Below are 22,351 nucleotides of genomic sequence, written 5' to 3'. Positions count from 1 at the left end.
AGGGACAGACATATAGATCAATGACACTGAATAGAGAACTTAAAAATAGACCCACATGAATATGCTCAGTGGATTCTTGGCAAAGGTGCTTCCTCAATGGAGGAAGGACAGGCTTTTCATCAAATGTGCTGGAGCAAGTAGGCATCCATAGGCTAAGCAAGTAAACAGAATCTTGATCTAAAACTCATGGCTTCTATAAAAATTATCTCAAAATGAATTTCAGACTTACATGTGAAACTATAACCCTTATAAAAAAATAAGACAAAGTTTTCCAAACCTTGAATTAATTCTGCAAAGAATTCATGGACTTGACACTAAAAGTACAAGCCATGAAAGAAGAAAAGACCTCTTCAAAATTAAAAGGCTTTGCTCTGCAAAAGACCTTGTACAGAGCATGAAAAGACAAGTTATAGACTGGGAGAAAATATTTGCAATACATACAGCTGACAACGGACTAGCATCTAGAACATATTAAAAATGTCGAAACAATTAAAAACTGTCAAAAGCAAACAATCCCACTAGAAAATGGGAAAATTACTGAAGAGGATATATAGTTAGAAAAAAGCCCATGAAAAGATGTTTAACATCATTAACCATTAGGGAAATACAAATAAAAATTGTGCTGAGCTATCATTTCACACCCATCAGAATAACAAAAATAAAAAGTAGTGACAGCGCCAAATGCTAGTGAGGATGCAGAGAAACTGGATCACATACCTTGCTGGTGGAAATAGAAAATGGTATAGCTATTCTTTTGTAAAACAACTTGGCAGTTTCTATAAAGAAAACTAAACATACAACTCACATATAACCCTGCAAGTGCCTCAATCTCAGAGAAATGAAAAAATATGTTCACATAAAATCCATGTATGAATGCCCATAATAGTTTTATCTTATAATAATAGTATTATAATAGTTTTATTTATAATAGCCTCAAATTGGAAACAACCCAGATGTCTTTCAGTGGGTGAATGGTTAAACAATCCATATATCATATCATATCCATAGCATGTAATCTAGTGTGTGGTATTAGCAGAGGGGTAGACTAATAGCATGTAACAGTACCTAGCAGCGAAACAAACAAATTATTGATACATTCAATGATAAAGAGGAATCTTCAGGCAATATTTGTGGGTGAAAAATGCTAGTTTCAAAAAGTTACTTACTGTATGATTTTATTTATACAACATTCTTGAAATGACAAAAGTAACAGGTGAGCGTGTTTGCTCAGAGTCAGGGGTCAGTGGTCAGGGAGGGAGGGTTGGATATGTCTACAGAAGGGTAATAGGAGGAGTCCCTGCAGTGATGGAGCTATACTCTTATCTTGACAGTACCAATGTTGACATTGATTTAGATATTGCATTATACTTTTATAAGATATTATTAAAGGAAACTGGGTAAAGCGTATAGGGGATCTCTCTATACTATTTCTTACAAGAGTGTGTGAATCTACAATTGTCTCAAAATGAAAAGTTTAATTAAAAATAATCAAATGCAAGTGAGAGCATTTACTGAGTACTTATTATACATTTAGGACTTAGCTAAATGCTTTTCATGTATTATAGCATAAATTCTCATCATATCTCTGATTATTATCCCATTTTACAGATAAGAAACAGTGATGGCTCAGAGATGAGAACTAAATTGATTTAGGAAACTTGATTGATAGAGGCAGGGTTAGAATTTTAACCTTGGCCAAACTAAAAAATCAATTAATTGATTTGTTTACTTACTTCAACATCACCATAATTCTTGCTTATTGGGCACATTTAAATACTCTCTCTGGTGTTCCTTTAAGATCTAGACTGATTTCAAAGCAGCATTTGAGATGGAGATCTGGGAATGGATCTGGGAATAATCATGTTAAAGGCAAAGATGAACTGGCTTTTGTTTCCTTATCCTTCCTCCCACTCTTCCTACTTCAATCATATCACCAGGTTGGGAGAAGGTGGGTAGTAAATGCTTAGCAAGTCAGGGCCGCCATCTGAGAAGGCTGTCCTGCTAATTACCATTCTTGTACCAAACAAGGAAGGCTTGGCTCTGGTGATGGGTCACATTCTCTCTTGCTCACCAACTTGCTTTTGTAAATTAAACTTCTTTGGTACGATACTCTCTTTCTTGTTTCATATGACATCCCTATTGTTAGTGTTCCTTTGTGCCTCCTGTTCTCAGTCAAATGATTGTAACTATTAGGAAATTAAATTAAATTCAGAACATTCCTTACACACAAAACTGCATGCATTTTGGAACATCCCCATTAGCCAAAGAGTTGTTTTTTTTTTTCTTTTTTGGTAGATAATTCAAGGCTGACTTCATTTCACTTGCTTAACACTCTATCAAACAAGGGGACTTGTTATTCAATTTCAAAATTAAAAGAGTACAGAATGGACAAGGAAAAGCTCAGAAACAAAGGTGTTGTGTAGAAGGGCAACAGAAAAACATAAAAATAAAAGCAGCAGCAACAATAACAACTCCACTGTTTTTCAGAGCCCTTCTTTAATCCACCTTTCTTGTTTTCTTGGTCAAATAAAGACACTGAAAACTCTTTTTGTTTTTATAGGATGACAAACGTAGGGCTTCATGGAATGTCCTCAGTTTCTCCAAGTCTTTCGGAAGCCGATGACAATAGGGATTCAGAAAGTCCACACTCAGATAAGCATGTAGGTTACTGGCCACTTTGATTAAGAAGAGCATTTCTGAGTGGAAGTAGCAGTGACATGCCCACGGAAGGGCAGCCACACACTCAGGGAACTCACATTCTCGTAAAAGAATAAACCACGAACCATAGTGTCTTAGTAAGTACATCCAGGGAACTCTGTGTCTGCTCTTCCGTCCTTGGACATTTGGGGAAGTTTCCTTAGACAGAACCCTGACTTCATGTAGAGCCCACACGGTTGTGATGCACATCTCACAACTCCTAGGTTAGCCGTGCTTATGCCTTCTTAGGACCCTAAGTCTTATTAGTCATTCCTGACCAAAGAAGTCTTCCAACTCAACCTGCCTAGAAAGCCTATAAATTGGGCACAAGTTATATATTTTAAAAGTCTACTAAGGCTCAATCTCATTCACCTGCCCCAGGCCCCCTTCCTGTCTGTTCACAATCCCTGGTCTCTTCAAGCCCTGAGAAATCTTCAGCTAGAAAATGTTTTAAGTAGTGGCCTTCAAAATAAGATATGGTTACTTTAGGACTATGAAAGTGATTGTATTGGAATACAGGAAGAAAATAGTGAAGTCATATTTATATTTTATCACACCCTTTTAAATTAAGTTTTTGTAAATGTTGCATAAAGTTTAACAGTACATAATCATGCATGTAATTCATAAATAAACATTCCTATTTGTTGTACATATTTTCTTTTTTCAAAATTTATTATTATTATTATTAATATTTTTAAGACAGGGTCTGGCTGTGTCACCCAGGCTGGGGTATAGCGATCCTCTCACCTCAGCCTCCCAAGTAGCTGGGACTACAGGTACACGCCACCACGCCTGGCTAATTTTTTTTTTAATTTTTATTTTTGTAGAGATGGGGTTTCACCATGTTGCCCAGCTCCTGAGCTCAAACAATTTGCCTGCCTCAGCCTTACAAATTGCTGGGATTACAGGCGTGAGCCATCGCACCCGGTCCTGTTGTGCATGTTTTCAATAGGCATTTTACTGATAAAGATGGAACATAAAAAATGTGAAGCCCACCCATCTAAACCATGCACGGCAGATGATTGCCTATTTTCTTCTTATTTTTCAACATTCAGTAATAACTCGTCTAAATATTTTATCACTCCTGTATTTATGCATTCATTCACTTCAACCACTTAACAATTATCATAGCATATAACAATTAGGCCATAAGCTAGGTACTGGGTTTTGGCTCAGAATTTTTATTCCTCTCCATGAGCAAGGTTTTCTCCCTCCAAAAAATCTTTGGGAGAAAAGTGATTTGTCAGCCAGAATCTTAACTTCATTTGGTCTTTTCTGAACATAAAAAAAAAAATCAGCTTTCTTATTAAAAAATCTCTAAAATGGTGATAATCATGTTTAACCTGTAAGGTGCTGTAAAAATTGAAGGAGAGGATGTTCATTAATGCAGCATGTTGTTAATTGGAAAACAGTTTAAAAGTGTGATGTAGCCGCATTGTTTGAGTCTCAGAAACAATAATTCCCTTCTCCAGTCTATGTGAAATTATCTAATTTTCTTCACTATTTTGCTAAAATATATTTCATTAGTTTATCACTTGGAGACTGAAAGTAGATGCCTTACTCTGCTAAAGCCACGGTGGAGGTAAAATTCCATTCCCAGCCAAATATATCAAGCCTCATTTAACGCATCTGGGAAATATGAATTTGTCCTGCATTTTCTTCCTGTAATGGCACTTCATTGCTGACTCACATTTATCTCATGGTTAGTTATGTGTCCTAAGTGTTTTTCCACTATATTTCTGCTTAGCCATCCTATATTTGTGTTACAAGATTTGTGTTCTTTGGAGGATGACTGCCGCATTTGCCATATTACATTTCAGCTTTGTTGATGAAATCATTTTCTAATCTTTCAAGAACACTTTCTATTTTTCCCCATATCTAGAATTCTGGTAACCCCATCTAATTTCATATTATGTACAAATTGGATTACTATATTTGTAAGTTTTTCACAGAGGTGATAAAAAATGACACAGTCTCTACCAGAAAGTGTTTGATAGAGCTTCTCAGGTAAACACCATTAATAACTCTTTTTATCTTATTCCCCTAGGCTAAAAGAAATGTGCGAGGCAGTGGAATAAGTGTGAGCATATGGGCAAATACCTGAAGCTAGGGAAGCATGCAAGTACGGCTCCTAACACAGCCTTGGGGCATAAGGAAGTCTTCCAAGAACACTCAATGTCTATGCTGAGTGAGATATGAAGGACAAGTACAACTGAACCAGGTCAAAAAGGGCATGAAGAACATTCTAGACAATAGGTGCAAAGGTCTGAAGGTGAGGACAGATCATATTTCTCCTGGGTACTGACAGCAGTTCTGAATGACAGAGGGGGATCAGGAGAACTGGTGGGACAGGAGATTGGAGAGACTGGCAGGGCCAGCTCACGAAGAGTTTTGTCAGTCAGGGTCAGGAGCCTAGACTTTGATTCCAGTGGGGAGACATTGAAGGATTTTTAAGGCAGGATTCTGACATTCTCAGTTTGTTTCATGGGAAAATTAAAAACTATTTTCCCTTCAGTGTGAAGAATGGATTATAGAGAGGGCAAGATTTGAAGCACAGGTATATCACAATGATCTATATGGATGTCTTATTTTTCCTTCTGGGCTACAAAATACTCTGAAACAGGACATAGGTCTGTTTCTTGTTTCCCTTCCATTACCTCACAGAAGCCCTTGAAAATATTTTACTGAGTACATGAAAGAAGATACATCACATCCGTACCTTTTCCCATGTCTGTCATGGCTACCATTCTATTATGGGAGAAAATGAAACTGATCTGACTTACCTGCTCTTCACAAACTACTGCTGGTAGTATCAACACCATTCTCATTTTCCAAGCAGTTGCTAATTGTTTGCTTGATGATGCACCCTAGTATTTTTCTAAAACTAATTATTATATTGGCTTACAAATCAAGATAAATTTTACTACTGACAACAAACATTATTTTGTATCAGTTGCCTTATCTGTAAAATAAGGATGATAATTTTACCTATATAAAAGAGGTTATTGGAAGGAATAAATGAGTTAATTTAGGTAAAGTCCATAAACTAGCACAGAAATAAGCACTCAATGAATGTTTGCTATTGTGTGGTGATCAGTGTCGTTATTTTAGCTACAAATAACAGAAGACCCAGCTAACACATGAGGCTGAGACTGGGCAGAGCAATAGTTGGGCCTTGGAAGGCAGGCCTAGCAAGGTGAGGGGCTCATGGACCATGATATGAAGCTTGGACAGAACTCTACAAATAAAGCTACTTATGCCTTTCACACAGATAGAAACTTGACATCACTATTTTGACTTGAAGACAGGGCCGTAGGAGAGGGAGGGGGGAAGAGAAGGGCAGTTTTGGAGAAAGGGGGTAGTCACTACAGTGGGTGGTGGACTGGTTGAGCTCTCTCTAGATCCCCTGGGATCCTTTCTACTGATTCCATGCACTCTTTCCCCAGCTTGTGTTTTTTTTTACTTCTAAGGGCCATGCCCGCAACTCTCTTGAGAGGACTTTCCAAGGACTTCTGGAACTGCTCTTGCAGAATGCCAGAAGTTTCTGAGAGTTTACAAACCCCACAGGTGGCCTTATCAATACCAACCCCTGCATGCCTTTGAAAGCTGAGCTCCCAAGCCTTCAGTGGAACAAATGTTAAAGTGTAATTTATGCTCCAGAGCTCCCCTTGGGGATCATGCTTGAGCTAGGACTTTGGCCAAAATCACACACTTGATTGACTTCTCCTTTCCTGTCCTGCAATCCCTCTCCCTTACTGGTGTGCCCTAGGAGTATTTTCTTAGTAACTTGCTCATACCCAAATGGTGGTTTCGGGGTCTGCTTCTGCAGAATTCCTAAGAGGCTATCAGGAGCAAGGAGAAGCAAAGTTGAAGAGATGCATTAAAAGGCCAAGGATGCTAAAGACAAACTGAACTCCTGCAGATTTGGCTGATTCTACAGTGGCTTCTGTGCTGCTTCCTTTGGATAGGCTGAATTTCCCGGCTTTAGCATACTCCGGTTCCATGCTGAGGAAAGAGGTAACATTAGAGGAAACCTCATGGAAATCAGGCAGAATTTCAGCTTTATTTGCAATTGAGGAAGCTGAACTTTGGTTACTCTTATTCCCACATTTTGAGACTCTCTGTGAATGAAGGTAGCTGAGTCAGCAATCCCTCCCATATTTTCATTTCTTTTTTTTTTTGGCTGGGTTTGACCTGCATATGCATAGATTCAAAAGACTCACTGATTTAAAGTTACCTCAAAAAGTTTTGGTCAGGAAGTTATTCATAACCTCAACCACGAGCAATCTACCCGGATGAGTTCCTAGGTGAGTTTTTGGTCCTGTTCAATCACCCCTCTCAGTAGTGCCACCACGGACTTCCTCCTCATGAATGGAACCCTCCAGGTTACTATCCCACACTTTAAGGAGACAGCAACCACTAGCTTTCATAGCCTCTGAAAATTAGGGGTGGGGTTAAAGTGTTGTGCTTGAAGGCTAATAATATCTTAGCTTTCATAAGATACTTCATGCTTACAGACTGCTTCTATATGTCTTCTATATGTACTACCTTGGTAGCGCTTCATAACAATATTGTGAAGAAGGTGGAGTTGATTGAATTATGTCTGTTTGACAGGTAAGAAAGCTGAGGCAAAAAGATTAAGTGAAGTCCTTAGAGCCACATAAAAGGGAAGATGTAGAGCTGAGAGCCAAATCAGGATCTCCTGTGCAGAGAGGGTGGGGCTGTTGGTGTGGAGGAAGACCTTTACCACTTTTCATGCTCTAGGGCACAAAGGGATTCAGGAGCTTGCAAGAGCTGCAGGTGAAAGTGACGTAAAGTGTGGCTATGAACTCAGGCACTCTTGGGACCCCGGAAATTGCCCATAGCTCCAAACTGGCTCTACCAGACACAGCTGCTCTCTTTGCACAGGTTTAGACTTCCTTGCCAAGGAAGATCTAAAGTGAGTCATCACTGTTGATTCACCGGGCTTATGTATTTAGCTAATTCAACTAAAATTAAAAAAAAAAAATCTGTCCTGGGGGAAGAGTTTGGACATACAGTGCTTATAACTCCTACGTTTCTATTTCTGATCATGACTGCAGTTTATGACATTTGGCGATCCTTTTGTTCTACTTAGCAAAAAGTCAGAGACAAGCATCTATGATGCAAGTGAGCCCTGCATGTTTTAGCTGGTGGGGTTGTCACCTGCTGTTGTAGTGGGTGCTTGAGCATACATGCACATGTGTTCACCTAGGGGAAGTTTCAGAAAATGCTACCATCTAGAACTTTAACAGGGTAGGTTAGTTCTAGGCTATTTTCTCACCACTGACTGTGAACTAACAAGGATGTAAGAGCCCATCTCTATGAGTCTATATGCCTGTTGTATATGCAACACAGGTTTTTTTTTCACATCATCCTGTGTGTTCTTCTTCTTCTATTAGGGATCTCCTATTTTACAAAGGCAGGATTCCATGCTGTCAAGAGCTGGGTCACAGGTGGAATGCACCAGGGCACTTAACCTGGGTCACTAGACCCCAGCCTGGGGACAGACTGGAGTCTCATCTGCCTCAGCTTCCCTCTGCCACATTGGAGAGATGAGTAGCTAAGACATATTCCTCTGAACCCCACTAATCCAAAGGTTAAAAAAACCCATACTCACAATAAAATAATATTTGCACAAATAAAGAATATATGTGTGTGTGTGTGTGTGTATATATATATATATATATTTTTTTTTTAAAGGCAAGTGAAACCCCTCAGCCACAACCACCACTTCCTAATTTACTGCCTTTAGTACCCACTAGATCATGACACACTGACAGGATGATGAAGTAAGGAAGATGAATATACGGAGCGTCAGCACAGCTGGCTGATTTGCTTTTTAAAAAACATCCCAGGACCAGATCAATAAGTAACCAGAGGCTGCATGTTCATCTTAATTTTTAAACTTTAAATATTAGTTATTCTTTCCCCCGTGCCCTGAAATTACAAGTCCCCATTGTCTTGATATTGAGAATAAAGTGAACCAAGTGCTGACATGCTGAAGCAGATACTCTCATTCCCCTGCCTCCAGAGGGTGTGAGGAGTCTGGGCACATGCCCTCTACTCAGGGACTCTCCCTGCTTGGCACTCCCAGGGGTAAGATCGCTTGCAAATGGACATATCCATTTAGAAAATTCAAAAACATTCACTGCATGTGCACAGGGTGGGCATGCAGAAGGCGCTGATCTTGTGAGACTGCCCTTTAGGAAGGGAGTGCAGTCTTGGATGACATTAACAGAAGCTTGCTGTCTGGGCAAAGGATGAGAGGATCACTGTGCTATGACCTGCTAGAACCATGTCTCAAGTGGTGAGTTCAGGCCGGGGTGTCATATTGTAACCCCTGGTTCCACTGTCACTGCCACCCCTTTTCTAAGACACATCCTTTCAGTCACATCCTGTATTGAATAGCAGATGTAATGTTAATAGGGAGACAAAAATCAATTAAATCAATTAAAATAATAAAATCTAAGCTTTGGAAGGTCTTTGAAGGAAATTTTTCTTTTGACCTTTGGATTTCCAAGGGCAATAAACATGACATAGGGTTGCTAATCTTATAGTTTTCCAAGTAAGGATGTCATAACATGGACAAAAATTCCATTCATTTTCATCATCATTTCATTTTTAAAAGTCATTTTGGTGCCTCAAATCCACACTAAAGAGCACTCCATTAAGTCAGTGATTCTCAGACTTCAGCGAGCAAACCAAATCACCAGGATGGCTTGTTAAAAACAGACTTCTGGGCCTCTCCCCAAGATGCTGATTCATATGGTCTAGTGGGCCTGAATTTAATCTTTCTAACAAGTTCCTTAGTGATACTGATGCTGCTGGTCTGTAGGCCACACTTTAAGGAGCACTTCTAAAAAGAAAAGAAAATTAGCTTGGCTAAAGCTCACTACTTTGTACTTATTCCGCTTATTTTATCTAGGACCAAGGTACACATCCTCATACCTGGGCTCTGGCCTGCAGGCCCACTGGCCAAGTGTGACTTGTCATCTAATGCCACCATCCATTCCACTGCTTGTCAAAGCAGATGTCAGCTATGGGTGTGGAGAACCCCACCCTCTTGTGTTGCTTTAGCTAAAGGTTTGAAGATGAATATAATGCTCTCTTCCACCACTCATCCAACACACACACAAGTGAGGAGCCTAATTCCCTCCAAAGGAGAGCAAAGGAAACAAGGAGGCAAGGAAGTCGTTTTGGTCTAGCCTAAATGATGACTAGCACAGGTCTTCCCTTAGTGGTTTGGCTCTTTCTGCCAGGGTGCTACTGCCTTGGAAACTACCTGGCCTGCACAAATGCCTGTGCTTGAGTCCTGCAACGTCGGCTGAGTTCCCCTTCAATTATCCTTTACCCAAAAGTGCACCAGTTCACAGCCCTTCTGGCCCATAGGTTCAACTCCAGAAATGCCAGCTTTACCTCCCTCTGGAAAGTGACCCAGATGGATAGAGAGCGGCTCCTTTTATAATATCTGACTACTACATATTTTACAAAGCCTAATCACACATATCATCTCTCTGAATCTTCAAAACCTCCCTAAGAAGTTACTATTATAGCCCTATTGTATTGATGAAGAATCTGATATTTACACTCAGTTAACATGTTCAATGTTACCTATGAAGTTATTCTGTATTATAGCAGTCATTCAACTCTGGCTGCACCATACACTTATTTCTGAGATTATTCTTATTCAGTTATGTTCCTCTTTTTGCCCTTTCCAACACAGAGAGGTGGCAAAGGTCAAACGTGAAGCTAAATACAGACTGGAGATTAACTCTACTATTTCTATAATGGGAAAAACACACAAAAATCCCTAAAGCTACATCACAGAAAAGTGACCCAATTAATTCAGTGACAAGATCAGCCACATTGATCGGCTGAAGTGTCCAGTGGACAATGCAACTCATTGATTGAATGCTTTACTTTTCAGAGGCTTGTGTAGACAGAGCCACAGGCAAGTCTCTTCTGAAAGTGTTGCCATGGCACCAGCCAATTGCTTTGCCGGTCCAGCCTCCTTTGCTTTCCAGGGCAGTCCTTTTAGAGACTTGGTCAGAGGGTGGCTTGCCTAGGTCAGGCAAAAACCTCCTCGGATTGTATGGTTTTTCAAATAAATGAGCCGCTCTTTTAGGACAGTCTTATTTCAGTTATGAAGTACCTATTAACTCTTTATATTTACAAATTACTTGGCTTTTTATTGTTGTTGTTAGCCATCTAAGCACTGAAAGAGTGCCAATAAGTATTATCCCCATCTTACAGACAGGGGATTAAAGCCCAGAAAAGGTTAGGTCACCCAGCAGGCTACACTGGGTCCAAAATTGTTTCTCCTAGTTTGAATATTCTCTGAACCGTCTTCTGTGTTCCCAAGAATAAATCGATAAAAATGCATTAACCTTGAGAATCAACTCAATCAAGGGAGAACAGACAAGGAATTAGACCAGACCTCTTATCAGGACCATACCAAATGGATGCCCAGTGAAATATCAGTTGGAGGAAATGAACTCAAATGAGAGGGAGATGTTAAGAGTAACTAACAGTTATACAGCATCTAGCTCTTGCTTTGTGCCAGGCAATGTTCTAAGTGTTTATATAGATTAACTCAATTAATCTCTAGCTCAGCCCTAAGAGGTAGGTACCATCCCATTTTACAGGTGAAAAACTGAATCTGTCAAAGTCTTGCCTTAGGTCAACAGATCTCATTCTAAACCAAACACAGGAATTTAACTCTGCGGGTATATTTAGGAACTGTGCTAAATGTTTCTCAAAGAAAGAGAGAATGTTCTACAATATTCCTGTATGTTCTAAAGTGGGAAAAAAATACAAAGAAACAGAACCAAACCAAACATACAAAACTGGCCATTTTCCTCTTTCCTGAAAGCCTACTTCTGTTATGGTGTCACATTCAAAGCAAATGAAACTTTGTTTGTGGCAACTTTTAAAAATAGTAGAAGTTTTTACTGACCCCTTCCTAAAGAGGCCACAAAGAGGTTGAATTTCGTCACACAATACATGTAAAACTTCGTCCCATTAGCAACTACTTTTCATAGTCCCCTTAGTCTCGCTAATTTTCATTGGCCCGTTATCAACGACTAACTATGATTTTCTCAGCCAGTTTCCTCCAAGCCTCCAAGCAACAGACTGCAGTCTGAAAGATGATGAATTCCTTATCCTCTGCCATAGAAGGCAGGTAACGTTGGAAGAGACTTTGGAGAAACAGTAACGAGCTCCAGCTTCTGAGGGAAATCTTGACTGAACTCAACTAACCAGGAGATCAACGTGGAGTGATGACTTTGGCAAGCAACTCACTGTTGAGCTCATAGAAGGCAACAGCTCACTCCCGCTAACGATCATGCCTGGGAGCTAAGTTTGCTGCTGCAAGTCTTGGCCCTGGGCTAATATGTGACTAGAAATTCAGGTGTAAAAAAGCATGTATGCCCAAACCAGCTATTTCTTAGCAGTTCAGTTGAAACTGCTAAGGAGATCTAAAATACTTCTCAACATATGTGCAATGCTGTCTAAAAGTCATAGAGCTGTTGGGAGAAGGTAAGAGGGCTGGGGTTTGAATTCCATAAAGGAGAAAGGGAGTGCGGTGTTAAGAAAGAAATGTGTACAGTCTATACAACACTGGGTGTACAGTCTTTTATTTCCAACATCTACTTTTCCATCATAGACACTCGGAGTCCCAGTAGGCAGAAAGTACACACAAATTCTGTCTTAGCCAAACCTTTCACAGATGCATCATTTACCCACATAAATACCTACACACTTAAACAATACCTTGTCTAGGATCATCTTGTTGTTTTTTTTTTTTCCTCTTTGGAGAGCAATCACATACAGTCAATAATTCTTATACTCGCTCTCTCTTTTTAAACACCTACCATTGTGTCATAGCCAAGTAGAGCACTGAAAATATAGATTTTTAGGCTGGGCACGATGGCTCACATCTGTAATTCCAGCACTTTGGGAGGCTGAGGCAAGTGGATCACAAGGTCAGGAGATCGAGACCATCCTGGCTAACACGGTGAAACCCTGTGTCTACTAAAAATACAAAAAAGTTAGCCAGGCGTGGTGGCATGCACCTGTAGTCCCAGCTACTCAGGAGGCTGAGGCAGGAGAATCACTTGAACCTGGGAGGCGGAGGCTGCAGTGAGCTGAGATTGCACCACTGCACTCCAGCCTTGGGCAACAGAGCGAGAGAGACTCTGTCTCAAAAAAAAAAAAAAAAGATTTTTAAGTCAAGGTCTAGACACTTGAGTATATAACACTTGAAAGAGGGTGAGAGATCAGTAAATATTAATTCAAATAAGACATAATCATACTTGAATATGCACAAAGGATTAACAGTGACCCAAAGTGGATGCAGCTAATTTACAGGAAGACTTCAGGGAGGAGGTATTATTTAAGTATTTGAATTGGGCCTCAACATGTGTTAGGAGTTTCCCAGATATTTAGAGGAAAAATGTGCTCTTCCGTAACTGGATAATTCATGGCACTGTATACATTTTGATTTAAAATGCAAAGCTCATGTCCATTTCAGATTTTTAACAATCCATCTGAAATGGTTTTCATATTTTTGCTTTATTAATGCAAATGCTTTCACAAAGAGACAATTTCTGTACAGGGCTTGCATGAGTGTCAAATAAAATAGAATTTCCTTCTTATGTGTGGCACACTTTTCTCTCCTTTTATTATACTCATTTGGACTGATGTGGTAATAAAAGGTCCCGAAGCCAACTATTCAAATACATTAGAATTCGTGACCCTTGGGCATTCCTTATTTGTTTTCTTTGATAAGGATTTTTTTTGCAATAGGTGAAAAACAAAACCCTAAAACTTCCTCATCTTTGCAAAATAAACACAAGAAGACAGTCTTTTTTTTAAAAAAAACTCGTTTGTGTGTGTATAAATGAAGCCTTAATTTTTACAGTTACAAAAAGAGAAAATAACTGTGAGAAAACTAGAGTCATGGAAGTTGTCATGTGTAGTCATCCTTGGTATCTGTGCTATTGGTTAAAGGACCCCTGTGGATACCAAAATCCACAGACGTGCAAGTTGCTTATATAATATGGCAGAGTATTTGCATACAACTTATATACATCCTGCCATATACTTTAAATCACTGTAGATTACTTCTAATACCTAATACAATGTAAATGCTATGTAAATAGTGATACTGCATTGTTTTTATTTGTATTTTTTATTATTGTATTTTTTATTGCTATTTTCCAAATATTTTTGACCTGTGGTTGGTCGAATCATACATAATTCGTGTATATGGAAGGTCACCTTTATTAGGTTGAAGAAAACATTTTTAGAATGCCCCTGGGATTCACCCTGAGTTCCAATCATTTCAGGCTTATTCCCTAACAGGTTGTGGTTGGCACATACTAGGGCCTTGAAAAATGTATCCGTTGAATGTATGGAGGAAACAATAATAAAAATAATTGATGAAAATTGGCCAGACATTAAGAGAAATGTTATCTCATTTAATCACTAGATTAAACCTGTAGGATGGGTATTGTTATTAACCCCATTTTCCAGATGAGGGCACTGAGGCTCCAAGGAATAAGTAAATTGTCAATGTCACACATGCTAAGTGGCAGAGTCTAAATTCAAGCCCAGTAGGGTCTGACTCCTAAGCCTTGTATTTCAATGATTGTAGATCCTAAACCATGCTAGGTCCTGGATCTACAGAGATTGGAGGGTGGGAACTCTTAGGGAACACAAATTATACTGGGGAGTTGATACGTGCACCAAAGTACTTAGTGAGATCAGAAGGACTATGAAGATAGATGTGTAAAATACACATGGGAGGAGGGACTGACTGGCTGACTGCATAAGGTCTCATGTCTCCAGTTGGGATCCAAATGACTTCAGACAAGAAGCTCAGCTCTTTCAGAGGGGAACAAGAAGCTGGAGAGAAAGAGGGATTTGAACTGCAAATAATTAAATGAGGGTTGTCAACTTAAAGAAGGAGTTTGGCACTTGATACAACAAACAGCAGCAATGCTGACCCATTTGAACCATCTGAATGGTTATGTATTGCCTGCCATGACTGGAGGGAGCTGACAAAACTCCTAAGTGTGCTGCATGAGGTGTTTGCAATGGACACTGCGATTCTTGATCATCCAGAGAGATGCCAGGGAAGTGGTTTGGGCACATGCTTTGTAACTATGTTTTGAGGCAGGTTGTTTGTGTATGTGTTTCTTTTTTTCACCTGATTCATTCGTCATTTGTTTTTTGTTTTGTTTTATTTTATTTAATTTCTGTAACGGGATCTTTGGGGCCTCTCTACTTACGGAGTAGCTGACATTTTGTAATGAATTAGAACTGGATATAAAAAGGCTTAACTGTCACTTAGTATTAATGGCATTAAGTTGTACAAATGGTACTAAATTTAAATATTCCTTGAAAGAATAAGATTCATTTAAAAATAAAGTGGCTGGGCGCGGTGGCTCATGCTTGTAATCCCAGCACTTTGGGAGGCTGAGGTGGGTGGATCACGAGGTTAGGAAATCGAGACCACGGTGAAACCCCATCTCTACTAAAAATATTAAAAAAAAAATTAGCCGGGCATGGTGGCAGGCGCCTGTAATCCCAGCTACTCAGAGAGGCTGAGGCAGGAGAATGGCATGAACCCGGGAGGCGGAGCTTGCAGTGAGCTGAGATCGCACCACTGCACTCCTGCACTCCAGCACTCCAGCCTGGGTGACAGAGCAAGACTCCGTCTCAAAAAATAAAAAAATAAAAAAATAAAAAAATAAAAAAAAGTTTTGGGGGTCTCTTAATGGTCCAGATATACTGTACTTATAAATATTTTCTTTACTTACAATTTGTCCTGTAAGCACCATGATGACAAAGGAAAAATGTTAAATGTTACTCATCTTAGTATCACCCTAAAACTGAGTGCTACCTGGTATTTTTTTTTGGTATTATGAGTGCATTTGTTTGCTATCTTCCCCCAAGAGAATTTTAAGCTTTCTGACTGAGGAGGCTTTGTCTGTCTTGTTCACTACTGTATCCTCAAAACCTGGGAGGAGATTGATGCATACAGGGGCTCAATAAATATTTGATGAGGAATGCACGAAATATTCATTAAAACAGTGCTGAAAATGCAGTGGAAACTTAAAATGTAACCTAATGAATGAATAAATGAGGCTCAAACCTACCCTTCCACCAACTGAAGGTGCAGGATAAGAGTGAGTTGAGGTGAAATATGATTATTGTGTGAGGGTGTATGTGTGGGGGTAGAGGCTTTCTCAATGCTGTGATTGCAAACAGTTATTTAGCTCCAAATTATGTAGATGCACATATTTGAAGTTCCTTAGATTTTAGAATAATCAGAGGTATTCTTTATCTCAAAAATAATGGAAAAATAAATAAAGTATAATGGTAGGCTCCATAGAGTTTAAAATTCACCAACATTATGTTTTTCATAAAAACATTTACAACATTCTGAAATGTGTTCTATGCTTTAAATTCTACCTTAGCATTGTTAAGGCATTTGTAACTACAAGATCTAGAAAAGAAGTTGTAAAAGTTGCAGATTTATAGCAAGTTGCCAAGAGAACAATGGTTTGATATCACTTCATTTATAATAACTCACCTATTGGTCAATCTCAACATTCCAGACACCAAAAAAATAAAAAATAAACAAGGCCTTTGAGTTGTCAAAACCATCTTCACAAAAGTCTGAGTGCTAAAGCCCATGCCCTTCATTCACAAGAAAGTTCACTGAGCCCTTGCTCTCTGACACAAAGATTTTCTAAGCCCAGACACAACGCAAGGGACAAATGAGAAGGGTTTGGGGACCACTAGAGACAGTGAGAAACCACAGTAGAAATCCAGGAAATTAGAGAAAAGAAGTAATAACTATGAAAAGGAGCATGAGGTATCTACAACCTTAGCCCTCATGGCATCATTTTGGATAAGAGCTTCTTACGCCTCACCAATTTTTAATGGCATTACTCTCTAATGTAATAATTTACTGTGTTAACTTTGCCCCAAAGGAAGAAACACATTGAATTTCTTCTTTTTAGGTAGGCAAGGGACTGATGATTGCATTGTATTTGTATTTTGTTCTCAAAATTGCTTATTTTCTCAGTAGAAAGTTCTGTCTTAGTCACCATGAGCCCTTAGGTTGGTCACCAAACTGCAGGCTCAATTCTTTTAAGGGGCCAATTACAAATCCAAACATGCAAAGGGACAATGGTATGGCCTCAGGGGCAGCATAAAGGGCATTGCTTTTGCTATGAAATTTATACTCTGGAGAGTATATCATTCTCTCCAGAACAACCATTCCAATGTCTACCAACCAGCTTCAACTCCTAACCAACTAATTCCATTTCATAGACATGATTAGCTAAACTCAGGATAAAGCCAAGGAGCAGAAACTCACATCTCTCCTTTCTGTTCCATTCATTTCCCCTTCATTCCCTCACACTCTATTTTCACCTGGCATCTTTATTTCTGCACCTTTTTCTCAATGCCACTGTTAAGCAGTTCTTGCATGTATTTTCCATCGTGAACTGGCTCCACTTCAATGTGGCCACTTCGTTTCAGCTTAATCAAAACCACAGTCTCTCCAAAAACATAACTTTTGACATTGATTTATCAACTTTCACTTTAGTGGCTCTTATGGGATGAGCTTTCCTTCCTTGGAAACTATTTAATGCTTTTTCTAGTGCTCCAGGACTGTGACATTTGCACTAATCCTTTATGTCTTAACTATCTGTAAACATTGTTCTAAGATTTACGTTTCTATACAAGGCCCCATTTTTTCTTTACCAAATTAATATACGTTCATTACAGAAAATATGGACCCTATAGAAAAATCTATCAAAAACATTCCCTGTAATTACGTCAGCCTAATGATAAGTATATTTTGTGTACTTTGTCCATATAAACACACACACACATTCATTATATTGTATGCAAAGTGCTATAATCTGGTTTTTCACTTAATGTTTTGGCTTGAGTATTTTCCCACATCTTAAAAATTTTGACTATTTTCCCATTTTAAAAAAATGTATTGGAAAATCTTTTAATACATATAATAGTATGTTGTCATCACTAAATCATTTATTATTAGGCATCTAGGGTATAAAAAAGGCAAGGTATCTTGCAGCTGAAATGTAGACAAATGTAAAGACTGGTATCTGTAGCACAGATTCTGCAACTAAGTCCTAGACTCCTACATGTTTGTGTGTGCTTGTGTGCATGCATGTGCGTGTATGTGTGTGTGTGTGTGTGTGTGTGTGTAGGAAGGTGGTGGTGGGTAGGCTAATCAATTATGTGCAACCTTGACTCAGGTGCCTTTGCTGTTGCCTCCTTAGGCTGGGATTTCATATGTTCTCACCACTAGGTGCTGCCTACATTAGGAATGACGATAAAGTCTCAGTCATTTGTGTGCCATTTGCCATATAAAGACATATGCTCTGAGCATATCTAGCTGTTTTAAAATCTTTTTAACTGCCATATAACATATAGTCATTCCTTAAATAACTTAATCCACTTCGAAATGAGCTATAGGAGTATCTGCTTCCTTTCCTGTCCTGCTTTCTTTCATTCTGCTCTCTACTTTGGAAACAATCATGTTGGGCATTTCTGTAGCTTATTAACTATATTTTCAGCAGTGGAAAAACACGTAAGTGCTGGGAAAATTTCTTTTTTCAATATTTTAGCACAGAGTATTGCTACTTATATTAAGAGTTTGGAAGAGAAAAATGGTGCCAAGACTAAATTATTATACTCCGAATGAGTGAGATATGTCTAGGAAGGAAGCAGATGATGAAAGTGATTTCTTCAAAAGAGTGAAAAATGATAAATGTACACATGGTGGCAGGGGCGTTTGCCTGACCTTCAGCCTGTTACTCTTCATCATTAAGGTTTAGACACGTCTGCAACTTTTCATCACACAGGTATTAAGGGCATAAAAAAACATGTATTCAAATAGAGCCCAGAGTTTTTCTTGAGGATGAGGAGATGTGGTTAAAGGTGAATTCACTGTTGGAATTCAAATAAAGCTGGGCATGTGTGTCGAACTTATGTGGTGGTCCAGTAGAAGTCTAGAAGGGTTAGGCTGTGACACTAATTATCTTCCTGGGAAGAACCCACCCTAATGGAAGAGAGAGCCAGTGGAGATAATCTTGCTTATATATGTTTCCTAGGCATTGGTGAAGAGTAGGAAGTCAGCCTATGGCCTGTATCCTGAAAAGTGGCTAGGTCCTGGAGGAAGAAAGAGCTAGAAGCAAAAATAGAACCTTTGTGTTAAACTGTCTAACTCACTGAGAGTCAAGAAATACTTCCTTAGTAAGACCCCTCTTTAACCACAGAAGAAATCAATCCTCCTTACTCTATTGCAGGCTGCAGGAAAGTCTGGATATCCTCAAAGCAGCCACCAGGAGATAATGACCAGGCTGGATCGAGCAGGAAGAAAGACAGGGTCATTAGGCAGAACAGAGCACACATACAGCACCTAATGGATGCTGCAAAAGGCAGCAGGGCTGCTGAAGCCACAGGGGCAGTGGCAGGCAGTGGGAGAGGGTGTCCTTCCTGGTGGAGCCTCAAGTAAAGTAAATGCAGGTGCTGAGAAAATTGCTTCTGAGTACACATGCGATATCACCTGGGAGTGCCTGGGAGGACTTGGAGAGGGGCACATTTATAGTCATGGACTTCCTGCATGAGCAAGTAGGGGATAAATCCAGGTTAATTGGGTTACAGGGACAAAGATTTAGTAAGTCTTTTGATTTACACATCACATATATATGCTATTTTAGTGCAGAAAGACTTAAATTTTAAATACGTTTTAGAAGCAGTGAAGTTCAAAGGCCTCCTTTGGGGTCAGTTAAGACCTGTGTATATGTACCTTCAAGTGTTTAAGGGAATTGCTCCTCAATTTAGGGGCAGCTTAAGCGAATACGTACCTAAATAGGCAGAAAAAACTGGCCTCTGAAAAGTCTTCTGTTTTCTGTTTTTAAACTTGTAGACTCATATTTGTACATTACATCAAGCTCCAAACATGTAGGAACATGCTGGTCACCATAAACTAGTGAATTCTGCCCCAAATATGTATTTCAACATGGGTTTTCCACTGCAGCACGGTATACATTCATATCCTTCCCTCTGTATCTTCTCATTTCATTTACAAATGTTTTATTTATTAAGATCTATGTAATGGGCTCTAAAGGTAACATAGATGCAAAAGTTACAGCCAGAAACCCTATGGCTACTCCATTCTTCTATTTGTTACAGAAACTGTGTTATGGCACAACTAATATGGTCACTTAAACATCCCAAGTCTGACAATCAGTGAAAATTCATGATACAACTTTAAGCTATTGTATCGAGTGTTTATGTAAGTTCAATGAATACAGGAAGAACATATCAAATTCTCACCTATAATGTTTTCTATAAATGTATGAACCGGAATCAAATATATGAACACAGGCTAGAAAAACGCAGAGTGCTCTGTAATAATTCCAGGAGTAAAATGTGTTAATGCTTATTTTTGTATAATTTACAGCTTGGTCCTGTAGGAAATTATTGGAGATTACAATGACATTCAAAGGTAAAAGGATTCAACATTACAAATGTTCATTTAATTGTACCAGAAACAAGGTGCTGAAATTATGATTTAAATACATATACTACAGATAAGTAAAATATGGATTTTGGGCAGAAGGAGATTGAATTATTGTTGAATTTGGATCCAGAGAAAATATTATATAAGGATTATATATACATATATGATTTACACATAATATACATTTATAGGTAATGACATATATATGTTCATACCCAAATATAGGAGGTGATTTGATGCTTATGAGTTCTTGAAACACCGCTATTTAACTGGGAGGAGAAATTATGAAGGGAATAATGAGGAAAAGCAAAAATAGTAGCTTTCCTCCACCAGATAATAGTTGGTAACTTTGCAATTTTAATGAAAATCTAGCAAATCAGGTATTGTACAACTGCTTTCTCCTCACCAAAACAGGTAAGGAGGAAGCTCATTTTCTATTGTTGAAGTCTACAGATGAAAATTCCTCTAAAAGTAAAACCATCCCCAGTATATGTAATTAGTCCAGTTTTTGGTCATTAATAGTTCATTTAGGTTAATCTAGAAAATATAATTACCAGTGACAGAGGAGGAGGTAGAGAAGTTTATGAATCAGTAATCTATGGATTAAATATTTTTATATCTTTTAAATCATCTAAGTAAGTAAATTACCATCATGTTCCTTTAAGGAAACGGCAGAAAATCCAAGTCTACTCCCACTCGGCACACAAATGAACCATTCCATAATGATATTATCTTGACTGCAAAAAGAACAGTCTTTGTTTACATGTAAGCTGGAAAACTTTTAAATAATAATCTTGAGGGTGGAGAATATACAGCACTCTCTTAGGTCAAATTATGACCACAGTTAAAACAGACAGTGCAAAAAGCTATGAAAGGGATAAGACAAGACAAAGAGAAATGACAGGAAAACAAAGTGGCCAGAGACATGTTTGGCAGAAGCCCAGCATACTCCTGGCATCCTCTCCCTAGGCCTTTTGCCTGTCTGCAGAATTATCACTTATCTTCCACCAGCTTCTCTCTCTTTAAAGAAAGGCCAGTGTACCCCTTCCAATGCTTCATCAATATCTCACATGTCACAGAGTACAATGTAAATGGGCTACAAGCCCATATTTCATGGTTCTCCAAAGCAGCTTCTTCTCATAAGAACAAGGTTACGCATTTGCAAGATTTATAAAACAGAGGATTGCATCTTAATTAGGCCTGCACTGTTAAATGAAAATATTTTCTTAGACACATTGGCACTTTTCCCTTCAAGCCAATAATGCTCTCCTTCTCAAACTGTGTGCTTGTTTGTTTTAAATAAAAGATAAGTAGATATTTACTTAGAGTGATAGAGGAAATACACACCAACTACTTGGTATAGTAGGTAGGTGGAAAGGGACAAGGATCCAGACGTTCTGAGTTACACGTTGCTGCTGCCACTAGCTTGCTTTGTCACCTGGAGACAGTCATTAATCTTGATGAACCTCCGTTTGTCTATCTATAAATTGAGAAAGTAGGACATTCCTAAGGCTGCTTGTTAGTTATATGATCTGTGATCTAACCATATTGGTCAATTATAAAGTGTCATGCCAGAGATAACATTTTATGGGTCAATTAGAGTATGTGGTGACTGACTGGGGAAGTCATATATGATTTTAATAAACTCCTTTTTAAAAAGAAATGTAAGTTCTACAGATCAACTAAACATATTCCTAGATCCTTGATCTCACCTTCGCCAAAAGGTATCTGATGAGGTCCTTATCATAATTTTCAAACAATTTTATTTGAGCCTTCTTAGGCTAGTTTCTAATTTGGCACAAGAAGGTTCAATGTAGATCGTCTCCCTTGATTCTTGGATTTTAAGGATGGGAAATCGGAGGTCATGGCACAATTCAGCAGCAAGAATATTAGTACAGCCCAGGTCCTGTGGTTTGGGCCAGGCATCTCTCCATTGCCAGAGGTTGCCTTCAGAAGTCTGAATGGGACACATAGCCCATTTTCAGGCCTTGAGAATTCCTGTGAGAATTTCAAGCAAGTTTTTGTTTCAACAGCTCACATGTGCAAGGGCCACCA

The 22,351-nt window shown here is 38.9% G+C and overlaps 1 protein-coding gene across 2 annotated transcripts in view; it reads right to left on the bottom strand.

Moving 5' to 3' along the window:
- The window catches only part of SEMA6D (semaphorin 6D), a 585,453-nt gene that overhangs the window by 143,971 nt on the left and 419,131 nt on the right, over nt 1–22,351 (bottom strand). The window lies entirely within an intron of this gene.

Source organism: Pongo pygmaeus, chromosome 16 (assembly GCF_028885625.2).
Source record: "Pongo pygmaeus isolate AG05252 chromosome 16, NHGRI_mPonPyg2-v2.0_pri, whole genome shotgun sequence".
NCBI classification, from domain to species: domain Eukaryota; kingdom Metazoa; phylum Chordata; class Mammalia; order Primates; family Hominidae; genus Pongo; species Pongo pygmaeus.
The sequence above is the reverse complement of the archived record's forward strand: the minus strand, read 5'-3'. Positions and strand labels throughout refer to the sequence as shown.